This window comes from Grampus griseus (genome assembly GCF_964374135.1).
Source record: "Grampus griseus genome assembly, chromosome: 3".
Classification (NCBI taxonomy): domain Eukaryota; kingdom Metazoa; phylum Chordata; class Mammalia; order Artiodactyla; family Delphinidae; genus Grampus; species Grampus griseus.
This window is the reverse complement of record NC_139019.1, coordinates 58,903,395-58,916,083: the sequence shown is the minus strand read 5'-3', so window position 1 is coordinate 58,916,083 and position 12,689 is coordinate 58,903,395. Positions and strand designations below refer to the sequence as shown.

At 36.9% G+C, this 12,689-nt stretch overlaps 1 protein-coding gene across 2 annotated transcripts in view; it reads left to right on the top strand.

Moving 5' to 3' along the window:
- The window catches only part of CERT1 (ceramide transporter 1), a 128,566-nt gene that overhangs the window by 25,174 nt on the left and 90,703 nt on the right, over positions 1-12,689 (top strand). The gene's annotated exons all lie outside the window — the stretch shown is intronic.

The window sequence follows — 12,689 nt, the reverse complement described above, 5'->3', positions numbered from 1 at the left end:
TGTATATGTTTGTATGTGCATGGATGTGCATGTATGATGTGTGTGTGTGTGTAAATTTATCTTTTGGTCCTCACATCATTGATTTCTTCAGAATTCCTTTTTTTTTCCCCCCTGCCGTGTTTAGTCTGATTTTAATGTTAGAAGTTTTTTCAAATATTTGATGACATTGGTTCCCCTTAACAATGAGATGTAAGGAGAGATTAAGCAGCTGGCTGTCCACATAGGACAGGGAGATCAGCTCAGTGCTATGAGACCACCTAGAGGGGTGGGATAGGGAGGGTGGGAGGGAAACACAAGAGGGAAGAGATATGTATATGTATAGCTGATTCACTTTGTGGTTAAGCAGAAACTAACACACCATTGTAAAACAATTAAACTCCAATAAAGATGTTAGGGAAAAAAAAAGCAGCTGGCTGTCAGAGGGGACTGTTGTGAGTAGAGAAAGGGTAGAGTTGACTACTGGTACCTTTTTATGTAACCTTTATTTTGAAATAATTTCATACGGAAAGGTTGTAAGAGTAATGTAGCTAACTCCCATAAATACCTAGATTCACCAGTATTTTAACATTACAACATTTCTTTCATCATTCTTTCCCTCTACACACATACACATGCACACACACTTTTTCTGGGTCATTTGAGAATACGTTGCATACATCATACTTCTTTTCCCCTTAATACTTTAGTGTGTAATTTCCAAAAGAAAAGATATGCTCTTACTAAGTATGTAATTTGGCTATCAAATTCAGGAAGTTTTATATAATACCTTTTTCTAATTTACAGTATACATTTATCGCTTGTTCCAACAGTTTCCTTTATAGCATATTTTTTCCTTTCAGTACAGAATCCAGTCCAGAGTATATATTGCATTTAGTTGTCATGTCTCTTGGTTTATTTTAATCTGGAGCAGTTGCTTAGCCTTTCTTAGTCTGGCATGACACTCATATTTTTGAAAAATACAGGCCAATTATTTCATAGAATGTTATTCATTTGGGGTTTATCTTATAGTTTTTCATGGTTAGATTCAGGTTGTGCATCCCTGGCAAAATAGTACTAAAATGATGTGATGTCCTTCTCAGGGTGTCACATCAGAGGCACATGTTTCTGTTTGCCTCTCATATGTGATGTTAATTTCAATCATCCAGTGAAGGGATTGTCCAGTTTTTCTGTTTATAGTGACTGTTTTTCTCCTTGAAATTAGAATGTAAGCTCCCTGGGAAGACATTTTAAGACCATGTAAAAATCCTGTTCTTCATCAGAATTTTCCGTTTTTGACTTAGTGACCATTTATGATGCCTGCCCCACCCAGTCGTTTCTATAATGATTGCAAAATGGAGATCTTCCAGCTCTATAAACCCCTTCCACATTTATCAGTCAGCATTCTACTGTTTCGTTTTTGTTTTTTAAAAACCCTCTCTTTTTGTCCTATTTGTTAATAGAATGGACTCATATATTCCTGAATTATTCAGTGAGCTACTGAATTATTCAATCCACTGCTGTACTTAATGTATTTTGATGATCAAATTGCCCTTGATTTGGCTAATTGAAGTCCCTTAGAGTTGGTTCTTTGGTCCTTTCGACATTCCCCCCATGACCACCTCCCCATCTCCAAAAGCACTTCCTTACCTTTAGGCTCAAGATTTTCCAAGTTCATTGTGTACCTTACCTGTTCCAGTCCTGGAATCAGCCATGTCTGGAAGCCTTGATTGCTTTGGGTAGGCAATGGTATCAGATTGGGGTGGGAGTGGGGGTCTTGTTATTCAGTATAGACTTTGCCTTAATCTTCCTTCCTGTTTTAAATATTGCACCCTTTTTTTCAGCTTTCCTTGATCGCCATTAGTTTAAGGGTTCCTTTAGTTCAACATACCCAAATAGAAAACCTCTAATCTTCTGCTACAGGGATAATTGGGCTATTTTTAGAGATGGTATATAGGCAGACTAATTGTTTCTTTCTTATAATCAGTCTTTCTGTTTGTAGCTTCAGAGGAACCTGGAGCTCCAAATTACTGATTCTCATTCTTTTATTCTTTCTGTGCTTCTGTGGCACAAATAAGCTTGCTACTTAGCCTGTCCTCCCCCACCGCTGTACACTTAGATGAGGCTGGTTCAGGGAGTTCTAAAAGAATATGGAGACTGGAACTGACTGCCACTGCCAGAGCTAAGGACCTTTGGTGGGCAGATGCTGAGGGGAAGCAGTAGACAAAGAAAAGCACATGTTTTTTCTACCTTCTTCCTGGCTGCCAGACTCCATCTAGCATATTGCCCATATTGGGAGAACCTAACAAAGGAGGCTAGCAGGAAAGAAATGTAGTTTGCAGCATCCCAGTCCAGTAGCACAAAACAGTATAGAAGGGTGGATTTAAAAAAAAATAGGCTAGGGCTTCCCTGGTGGCGCAGTGGTTGAGGGTCTGCCTGCTGATTCAGGGGACACGGGTTCTTGCCCCGGTCCGGGAAGATCCCACATGCCGCGGAGCGGCTGGGCGCGTGAGCCATGGCCGCTGAGCCTGCGCATCCGGAGCCTGTGCTCCGCAGCGGGAGAGGCCCACAACAGTGAGAGGCCCGCGTACCGCAAAACAAAAACCAAAAAAAAAATAGGCTAATAAGTGGCATGCTCTTTCAAATTCTCCTCTCTGCTTTTGAAGAATGCCCTACCATGAGTCGGAGTAGGTGTCCCACATGAATCTGCAAAAGACTGATACTCAATTTTCCCTCCCACCCCAGTATCCCTCCACCCACTGAACTCCCCTTAGTTATATGGACATATGAGTTAGGCTGAACCAATCAGACTGCTGTTACACTACCTTCCCTTACCTACCCCTCCTTGTCTCCCTTAGCTCTACCTTGATTGTGGAGCAGAATCATATGGAGAAGCAGAGACAAGTTTTTCTTCTGATGATGCTGGCAGCTGCAGCATCCAGTCTGTGGTGGCAGCAGTGCCAGTAGTGGCTCACAAGGTCCTGAAGAGGAAGCAGCCCTGTCTATATAGCTGGCACCCACAGTGCAGTCTCAGCTGGGATTCTCTTGCCTAATCTCCCTGGTTCCTTTCCATTTCTGATCTCATTTATTCATATTTCTTAATAATGTAAGTTGCCTGATACCTTCTAAATAAATTCCTTTGCTTCTTGAGTAAGAATCATTTTCTGTTGCTTATAATTTAGAGTACTGATTGATTTATTTTGTTTGAATCTGATAGGATTTGACTATTTCCTTGTTAAAGAAGATTTAACATTTAGTCATTTAGTATTTATTTGTAAAAAAGAGTTAGATGCTCTGCTTGGATAATTTAAAGTCTTTGACTTTAATCTCAGTGTTGGACAGATTATTTGGCAATGAGTAGAATAAGTGTCATCTTCATTATAGTGGTGGCACTGGGTGGCTAAAACTTCAACAGGAAAACCAGGCAGCGTCTTTCACCAGCAGAACCTGGGAAAGGTACCTGGTACAACCAGGGCTGCTGGAGAATGAGGGAACCCCACAAAAGAGAAGCCAAGAAGGGGAACTCAGAATTGTGTGTATAACCTCTGCCCAAGTCTCTGGCTGACTCCTGCACCATGCATGCATGAGGCAGTTGGAAAGCAGTCTGAAGTGTTACCTGAGTCACTGCTACCGTGGCAGAGACTTGGGGGAGCTAAAACTCCTTTAAAGAAAACTGCCATTTTTTTAGCTGTAAGGACCAAAAGGGGCCCAGTTAATAAAATAATCTGGAAAAATAGAGCCAAAGAAGGGGAACCCCAGATTCTGAGTATAACACTCTGCCCAAATTTGTACCTGTCCCCTCAGCAATGTGTATGCAGGCAGGACTGAAAGCTTTCTGAAATGAGGTCCTAGATGCTGCCCATTAAACATACAACAGAATTGGCCATTTGAGTCTAAGCAAAAAGTTGCCTGCTAAAGCAAAAACATTATTTTTCAGAGTAATATAACAGAATCCAGACTTCACAACCTAACATTCGCAATGTCCAAGATCAACTCAAAATTACTCAGCATACAAAGAGCCAGGAGATTGCAGCATGTTCTCAAGGGAAAAGACATGAATGAATGCGAAGTTCAAGATGAATTAGATGTTGGAATTATCTGACAAAGATTTTAAAGTAGCTTTTATATAATTATTTGAGGTAAAAGAAAATATGCTTATAATGAATGAAAAGGTAGGCAGTTTCAGCAGAGACAAAGAAAATGTATAAAAGAACTAATGGGACTTTTAGAACTGAAAAGAATGATATCTGAAATGAAAAACATTCACTGTATAGGATTTATAGTACATAAAGATGACAGAAAATCAGGAGTTTGAATTTAGAGCAAAAGAAGTCATTCTTATTAGTAGAGGTTTTGAGGTTTTTGTTTTTAAATGAACAGAACCTTAGGGATCTCTAGGGCAATTTCTAATTAAATGGGTTTTATGAGTCTGAAGAGGGAGAAAAGAGGGTAAAAATTTTTTTGAAGAAGTTATAGTAAAAAGCTTACCAAATTTGGTGAAAAATATAAATTTACAGATTCAAGAAGCTTAACAAACATGAAACAGGATAATCTTAGTAATCATAGTCAAACTGTAAAAACCAAAGTTAAAAAATTTTGCAAGTAGCCAGAGAGAAATAACACATATATTGGGGGAGAGTGATTCAAATTACCATACACTTCTCATTAGAAACCATAGAGGCTAGAAGATACAACATGTTGAAAGAAAAAACTTTCCATTCACAATTCTGTATTCAATGAAAATACCCTTTAAAAATGAAATGAAATAAAGATGTTTTCAGATAAAGGAAAATTAAGAGACCCTGTTGTGGGTGGACCTGCATTACAAGAAATGCTGAAGGAAGTTTTTCATACTGAAGGGAAATACACCAAAGGCAAACTCAGATCTTTAGGAACTAATGAAGGGCATCAGAAAAAATAAATATATGGGTAAATATAGGATTATATTTTTCCTTCTTAATGCTTTTAAGATACAAAAAATGTGAATAAACCAATGTCTAAAAAATCTGAATTTGTTGATTCCCCCCCACCAAGAAAACGCATCCATATAATTTCACCAGTATATTCTTTTCATATATTCAAAGAAATAATCCCAATCTTTACAAACTCTTTACAACATACATTATGTGGGCAGCATAACCATGACACCTAGGCTTGTCAAAGACATCGCAAGAATATAGAATTACAGCTCTGTATCTCTGGTAGACATAAATACTGTATTCCTTTACAAAATATTAGCAAATCAAATCCAATAGTATATAAAAAGGACCAAGTGGGGTTTATTTCAGACATGCAAGGTTAATATTTTATTAAATCAGTCATTTTAACTCACTGTATTAACAAACTAAAGACAAAAATTCATAACAAATTTCGGTAGAGGGAGACAGACAAGAAAAGAGAACTGTTTGACAAAATTCAATACTCCTTTAGATTGAAAATAAAAATTCTTAGGGAACTAGAAATAGAAATAACATCGACCTAATGAAGGGCATCCACAAAAACCCACAGCTGACATGCTTAATGGTGATATATTATGCCTTTCCCGTAAGATTAGAGATAGGGCAAGGATGTCTGCCCTTACCACTTCTGTTTAACATTGTACTGGACATCCTGGTCATTTCAGTAAGGGAAGGAAAAAGATATAAAAGGGCATAAAGGTCAGAAAGGCTGAAGTAAAACTATTTGCAGATGACATCATTGTTCTATAGATCAATGGTCCCCAACCTTTTTTGCACCAGGGACAGGTTTCGTGGGGGACAATTTTTCCATGGATGGGAGGGAGGGGAGGATGGGAGGGGAGGTTTCGAGATGATTCAAGCTCATTACATTTATTATACACTTTATTTCTGCTATTATTCATTGTAATATATAATGAAATAATTATACAACTCACCATAATGCAGAATCAGTGTGAGCCCTGAGCTTGTTTTCACTTGCCACTCACTGATGGGGTTTTGATAAGAGTCTGCAAGCAATTGATTTATTATGGTCTCTGTGCAGTCAGACCTCTCTCTGCTAATGATAATCTGTATTTGCAGCCACTTCCCTGTGCCAGCATCACTGCCTCAGCTCCCCCTCAGATCATCAGGCATTAGATCCTCATAAGGAGCGCGCAGCCTAGATCCCTCGCATGTGCAGTTCACGGTAGGGTTTGCTATCCTATGAGAATCTAAGGCCACCACTGATCTGACAGGAGGCGGAGCTCAGGTGGTAATGCAAGTGATGTGGAGCGGCTGTAAATACAGATGAAGCTTTGCTCACTTGCCCGGCCCTCGTCTCCTGCTGTGCAGCCCAGTTTCTAACAGGCCAAGGACCGGTACCATTCCGTGGCCCAGGGGTTGGGGACTCCTGCTGTAGATTCCTTCAGATTTATTAGGTAAACAGCTTTTAGAACTACTATGTGAATTTTGCAAGTTTGTAGAATATAAGGTTAATATACAATTATGAAATGTGTTATCATATGCTGTAAGCAAACTGAATTTTTAAAGCAATTTCATATACAGTAGCATAAAAAAATACTTTAGGAATCAGTCTAACATTGTATACTGTACTTTGTACACTGTAAACTGCAAACTATGTGAGCTTGTCAAGATAAAGAAGACCTAAATAATTGGAGAGATATTATGTCCATAGATTAGAAGGCTCAGCATTAAGATATCACATCTTACCATATTAATCTATAGAAAATCTAAGATATTAATGCAATTGGTACTAAAATTTTTCTGGAAATATATATTATGCAATGCAAACTGCCTAGGCTAGCCAAAGCAATTTTTAAAGAGCATAGTTTGAGGACTTAATACCACATGATTTCAAGACTTACTATTAAGCAACAATAATCAAAACAGTGTTATTGGAGTAAGAATAGTCATTTAGATGAATGGAACAGAATAGAGAGTCCATAATTAAGCCAAGCAAGGATGTGGAGTAACTAGACTTTGATAGACTGCTGGTGAGAATGTAAAATGGTGCAGCTACTTTTGGCATTTCCTTAAAGTTAACTGTATACCTATTTTATGAGTCAGCCAGCCCATTCCTAGGTCAAAAGAGGAGAAAATTTATGCCCAAAGACATGAATTTTCACAAAAAATTTATTCACAATTCCAAAACCTGTAAATAGTTGTCCAATAACAGGTGTGAATGAATAAGTAGAATATGTTACATCCAGCATAATTTACTCAGCAATAAAAAGAATGAGCTATATAAGACAACAGCAATATGAATGAATCTCAAAATTGTTATACTGAGTAAAAACAGTATATACTATCTGATTCAATTTATATGAATTTAGAAAAAGTGAAAACTAATACACAGTGAAAGAAAGCAGATCTTTGGTTTCTGGAAGCTGGTGACAGGAAGAAATGTTCTGCAGACAAGCATGAGCAATCCTTGGGGTGTTATGGAAATGAAAACATTTCCATCTTGACTGTGGCAGTGATTTCATGGTTATATACAAGTGAAAAAAACATTGAATTGTACTATTTTTTAATTAATTAATTTATTTATTTTCTGGCCATGCCGCGCGGCATGTAGCATCTTAGTTCCCCAACCAGGGATCAGACCCGCGCCCCCTGCATTGGGATCGTGGAGTCTTAACCACCCGACTACCAGGGAAGTCCTGAATTGTACACTTTAAATGGAAAAGTTTATTGTACATTAATTATATACCAACAAAGTTTATTAAAAATTTGGTTGACTTTCTTTGAATTTCTAGCTAAATCTTCCTACACTCTCTCCACTGAGTTTAACTTTTTAGATAATCTTTTCATTCTACTTTTCTCCCACTAGAGAAATCCTTTCTAAAGCATCCTGTTATACTGTTCTAATCTAGACTTTTCTGTCTTCTGCATAATTCTGCTGCTGGCATTTTCCTTAATGTCCTCCTGGGAAGTCCCTTTGCTGCTTCTTTTCCTGGATCTCAATTGCCTCTTACTTCTCTTGGTTACTCCTTCATTTTGGTGAAGCATATCTTCCAGTTCTGAAAGGTAATTATTTCTTCATCTTCACGGTTTAGAATTTTCATACTGATTAAGGGCCTGAGTAGGAAACCCTTAAATATTATTACTATATTATTACTATTTTTTTATTATTATTACTATTTTCTCTTGGATTACTTAGTTTTCCTATAGAAGGAAATATAGGAATCTTCCTTATACGCAGAAGGAGGTAGAATGAGCAAGCATGGGTGCAAGCCTTCTGGGAGTCAAGTAAGGGGAGGAATCCTTTAACATGAATACTTTTCCTTAACTGCTTTTTTTCCTTTCCTCCTGCTGTGGAGGAATGTCCCTTCTTCTTATACCTAATATCGTCTCTCTGAGAGGTGGGGCCTCTAATGTTACTGCACAGAGGGATGGGCAAATGGGGTTCCAGGGTTCTAGTTGCACCTTTTAATGACTTTTGATCAGTTCTGTTTTCAGCTCTCCCCATGCCTTTATCTTTAGGACTACTTGATGCCTCCAATACAAATTGGCTTGTTTTGTCTTCTTTTCCCTTGTAGATGTTTACTTTTCAGCATTTTCAGGCCTGCTAATTCATTTATCACATTCCAACTTTAAATTTTGTTGGTAACTTTTTTTCTTCTTCTTCTTTGTGGATTTATGCCTCTTTTGTTCCTATAAGATTCTTTTGATAGTGGATGTTGTGACATATATTAAAGCCTTAATTCTCACTGTGATGGTAATTTGGAGGTGAGGCCTTTGGGACATAATTGGGTTTAGATGAGGTAATGAGAGTAAAGCCCCCATGGTGAAACTGGTGCCTTTATGAGGGAATGAAGAGACCAGAGAGCTCTCTCTCCTCCATATGAGGACACACGTAGAAGGCAGCCATCTGTAAACCAGGAAGAGGGCCCTCACTGAGTGCCCTCCCACGCTGACACCCTGATCTTGGACTTCCAACTTCCAGAACTGTGAGAAATTTCTGTTAAAGCTACCCAGTCTATGGTATTTTTGTTATAGTGGCCCTAAGAACTAACAAGACAGGCAAAGAATGGATATAAATGCCATTTCACCTTTTGGTTTATTTTTCATCCTTAACAGTGAATGTTGACATGATAAAGAATGAGGCCCACCTACATTTTCCTTTATGTAGTCGGCTTTCTTCCATAAGCATGCATTCTCATTCTCAGTGGGGGCTGATACTTGGTTCTTGGGAAAGTGAAATAATCTTAGATATTACAATATCTAAGTGGCCCTCCAGGAAGAACCTACTGGACAAAATCTTAATTCTTACTGTTTATTTTCTCTCACTAAAGAGAATTTATTTTTCTCGGGGTGGGGGGTGATAATGCAAAAAGCTTGAGAAACATTGTTCCTATAGCATTTTCTTTATTCTTAAATAAACTAATTTCACAGAATAAGTCTTCAGATTGATTTTTCCTGGGCATAGTATGTCTGATCTGTAACTTGAATATTTTATTTAAAGAAAAGATAGTATCCTTGAATTTTTTGTTACACTTGTTAAATTTTCCCCTTTCAAAACACCAGTTAAATCATTTGCTTGACCTCCTTCTTCACTCATTATTATATTTCTTTCACTTTGTATTTTTCTCAGGTCTGTTCACCATGCCCCTTTTAGCTTTGTTTGCTTTTTATTGCTGCTTCTGATGTGGTTTCAACTCATTTCTTTTTTCTTAGCTCTATTAGCTTATTTTTCATTGCCTGCTGCTTTATCTCTTCCTTAAAGTTTATGGTTTGTTTGGTTTTTTTCCTGAAGATAGCTCATGTCATCTCTTACAGTCTACCACGTCTTGTAGTTTTCATGTACTTTTGGCCTTTATACCTTATTTGTTTCCTTCTAATAATCATCTGTCAGGGCTAAGACTAGGATGAGACCAATGAGGGGCTAACCTCAGTTGTAAAATGTAAGAGAGCATCAAAAAACTCAGTAATCAAGATAAATATTATTTTAATGCATATTTTTGGAGTAATGCGTAATGAACAAAACAATGAAATTCTAAATAAAGACAAGATCAGTTGTGTTTGAATGAAGCAGCCTGTCTATAGTAGTTCCCCCACCCCACCCTTTATCAGCAGTTTTGATTTCTGCAGTTTTAGTTACCTTCAAGGTCTGAAAGTATTAAATGGAAGATTCCAGAAATAAACAATTCATAAGTTTTAAATTGTATGTTATTTTAAGTAGCATAATGAAATCTCTTGTGTGCTGCTCTCTCCCTACCAGGGCGTGGCGCATTCCTTTGTCCAGTATATCCATGCTGTATATACTTCCTGCTCATTAATACCTGTATAGGAAAATACATAGTACAGTTGACCCTTGAACAACGAAGGTTTGAACTGCACAGGTCCACTTATACTCGGAATTTTTTCATTAGTAAATACTACTTACAGTACTACCCAATCCAAGAGTAGTTGAATCCAAGGTTGGTGAGCCCCAGATGCAGAGGACTGACTGTAAGACACTTGGGCTTTCTACTGTGCAGAGGGTCCACGTCCCTAATCACAGTATTGTTTATGGGTAAGCTGTATCTATAGGGTTTGGTACTATCTGTGGTTTCAGGTATCCACTGGGGGTCTTGGAATGTATTCCTCTTAGGTAAAGGGAGACTATTGTATTATGTGTTTAAGGGGATTGTGTGTGTGTGTTGAGACATGATATAAGCTTTATTGTCTAGACTTTGATTTATCCCCCTAAACACACCTCAACAAATCTGTCATTTCTTTTGCCTTGTAGACTTAGCTTCCTACACTTATTCACTTTTTAGGGATTCAAGCCTTCTGTGTTATTCACAAACTCCCTATCACCTGAAAATTGGTACATCTCTTTTCTCTGCCACCTATCCCTCAGATTGTTGATGGTAGAAATGGCTACTTTATGTACACTTTCTGCCAACTCTATCTCTTTGAGCAGATATTGAGATATTGCATCTCATAAATGTATGACATTCAAATGAAATTTTCAAATTCTTTAATTCTAGATTTGTAGACTGTCATTTTATTCCATTCCTATGTATAACTTTATCTATTAAAAGCTTAAAGTTCTCCATATATCGAAACTTTGAAACAGAGAGAGAAGAAATCATAATTGATATACTTAACAGATTTAGTAATGGCAAAGTTTACTTATGTTGATTTCAGGTTTTATTAAGTCACTCACACCCAGAGAAGGCTTAATAGCAGTTTCCTGTTTTTAGGAATATTTAAAATGTGGCATTGGACTCTCTGGAAGATTGTGAGGAAATTTTGAAGGTATAAAAGCTGGAAAAAGTATTTGCTGGAGAAACTAGTAAATTTCTAACTATAGGCGGCCCTCCATATCCACTGGCTCAGCATCTTCAGATAAGGAGGGCTGACTGTACTGAGCCATTTTATATAAGGGACTTAGGCATCTGAAATTTTGGTATCCGAGGGGAGCCCTTGAAACAGTCCCCTGCAAAAAACAAGGGACGACTTATATGTATTACTTCTTTTTATTTTCTAAAGCTTTAATGAGAATATTGAACATAATATAAAATATAAAACATTTTCAGGAATAGTCACTAGAAATATAATAATCATTATGAAGTAAAAGTGTTAAAACCTCTGTGCTTTTTAGAACAGTAGACTGATCAGATAAATTGTTTACTTAGTTCTTCAGATAGTATATATGCTTCCCTTCCTCCAAGAAGCTTTTCTCAATAACTGGATTCCATTCTTAAGATTTACGAATATTTGGCTTTCAGTTAAATTTATAGTCATTATATTTATGAGTGTTAAATGTTGTATTTTATGTATTTCTGTGTTCATAATTATTGAAGCGGGGTATGTATTGTCTTGTTTTTTCCTTTTTTCTCTGTAGCACACTCTATCTCTCAATGTAGTCCTAACTATGATGCCCATCACATAGTGATTCAGAAAGTTTAACTTGTATCCTTTAGCCAGTCAGAATCATGAATTGTTGTCTTAATCTTAAAAGAGAAATTGTTTCATAGGCTAAAGACATTGTGGAATTATCTCATATTGTTTTTGTTAAACTGATAAGGAGATAAAAGATTGATGCTGTCAAAGGGGGAAAGAGTAAACACAATATGTAGATTGTGTTCAGCAAATAAGTTTATTGTTACATTGACCAGAGAGGATTCTCTGTCCTCTAAGGCTAAGATTGTTCAGAGGAGAGGAAATTGATTGTGCTTTATCCAGTAGAAGAAGAGGTGGTATTTGTGAAATAGATCCTGTCATATTTGAAGTTATTCATTGGTGGAAAAACAAGTATATAAAATATTTATTTTATATATTCTTATGAAGAATGTGAAACGCTGAACCAAATAGTTGACATTTTTACTAATGTTTACATTTTGATGGAAGCAGTTTCCTCTAGCTATCTAACATAGGTCTGATGTAAAGTTCATTTTATTTTTGCTTTCCACTGGAAGCTCTCCTGGCTGTTGCGATCCAAGATGTGTAAAAACCTAGAAGTTAATTTGAAATACTTGGGAGGAACTGTTAATGTTATAAAAATATCTTGTTTATCAAATATAATGAAATAAAACTATTGATGATGAGAATTTACTTTTGAATAATGGAGGCAGGAAAAAAATTAGTAAACGTCTTTCATAAAACTTACTTTGGCCCTTTTTAAAATTGTGCTTTCAGTAGTATTCTCACTAGTTAAACTAACTCAAAGTATTTGATGAAAAATATCTCTTTTTTTTTTAATATGTTTGTAGTTTATGTGTCAACTCATTTGTGGGAATAGTGAATGAAACTTAGTTTTTGGTA